This window comes from Octopus bimaculoides, chromosome 10 (genome assembly GCF_001194135.2).
Source record: "Octopus bimaculoides isolate UCB-OBI-ISO-001 chromosome 10, ASM119413v2, whole genome shotgun sequence".
In the NCBI taxonomy this organism is placed as follows: domain Eukaryota; kingdom Metazoa; phylum Mollusca; class Cephalopoda; order Octopoda; family Octopodidae; genus Octopus; species Octopus bimaculoides.
In genome coordinates this window covers 24,425,482-24,427,230 of record NC_068990.1, presented here as the reverse complement: position 1 = coordinate 24,427,230, position 1,749 = coordinate 24,425,482, and positions in this window count along the sequence as shown.

Genomic DNA, 1,749 nt, shown 5'->3' with positions numbered 1-1,749 from the left:
ATTGGCCAGTAGTGAGACCTACTTTCATAGAAAGTTGATTCACTTGAAATATCACGCCACAGCAGCAAGATAACTGCGTATACAATTCAGAAATCTCAAGAAAATTGAAATTTATACACAATGATTTGCACTTTCCTCACTTTCTTAGAAAATGTACAAGCGCTTATAGCAATGTTTGTATATACAGAAATGTTTACAATAAGAGCGGGAATATATTCTCACCAGTTTCAAGAAATTGAATCTGGAAATTGTAGCCTGACTTACCAACACGCAATTTACTCTTTATTATAGGTAATTTGTTTGCATATATGCTTTTTTCAGTATGTTAAACTATGCTAATTCGTTTAGAGCTTAGATTTATTAGAATAATAGATCTCAGCAAATAAGTTATCTTTATCCTTATGTAAACAATGGTTATATTGTAAAAGGGAGGTTGAAAGAAAATCGCCACTTGTAATCACATAATCACTTATCACTATTAAAAAAGAAATATGAAGAGCATATCATTTCCTCTATACAGCAAACATCAATGAACTATAGGTTAGAAGCACATGAATGAGATGTAAAAGTAAAATTCTCAACTTGGCTGGAAAATAAAAAGCATTCATCGTTAATGTTTGGCTAGAAAGAAGAATAATACATAAAAAGTAACATTCGTTATAATAAAATTGCATAATAATACAATTGCAATTGTAATAATACAATTGCATAATTTAATGAAAATCTGAAAACAGAATTTGTCTTTTTTTTGCGTCTTGTTTGTTTGAAAAAACCAGCAGCATATTGAGAGCTGATTCTTTTGACTTTTTAATATTAAATAGAAACCGTTGATAGTTGAAAATGAAAGTACGATTTCTATAAATATTTTTAGTCAAAAATACCCATTGAAGCAGACAGTGACTAATAGTGGTACGAGACTTGTTGATATCTTCATGAGAGCATGGGAACATTTTAACTATATTTACTGAAACTAAATTCGCATCCTTAGAAATGTTGTATTTCTCAAAGGATATATAACACTAAAGCTATTAATATGCTTTTCCGAGAAAAAAAAAATTAGTAAAAGCACATTTTAAAATTGATCTAGCTTGAACAATACATCTTTACAACACTTAGCATTTTCTTAATATATGATGAATTAGCTGCAATTTCTATGATTGAATCTGAATTATGTGAATAATTCGTTTCGGTTATCACCAAAACGTGGAAAGTTGGGATATCTTTATTAACATTGTCCCTAATTATACTCAGGTCTTGTAGGTAAATTTTCCCTAAAAGGCCTGATATCAACTGCAAAGGAACGAAACTATTGTTGATTTAGTTAGTCATGTATTATCGTTAAGCAAATATTATTTGTTAATATACCAGTATCTTTTTTTAAAAGCAGACGAGGAGAAATGAGGGGCAGAGAAGTCAACAGTTAGTGATTCAGAATTTTTGCAGTGAATTGTTTTATTATAACAAGTGCTGCTTACAAGTTAGCTCCAATGCCCCGCAGCGAAGCTCTGGAGTGAGAGATAGAGTTAGAGACACAGAGATTGAGAGAGACAGATAGAGATAACTCGTTAGGTTGAATTCGTAAGAACTAATAGACGTGAGTTTCACAAGAGACATGCATAAAAGTTAAGAAAAGAGTGTCAAATGCACCGATGCTTCCGTTATGGAATCATCAGAGTTCCTGATAATTTCTATTCACAGCCGGTGAAAGATCAAAGGTAACCTTTAAGAAAGCACGAAGACACTATATAT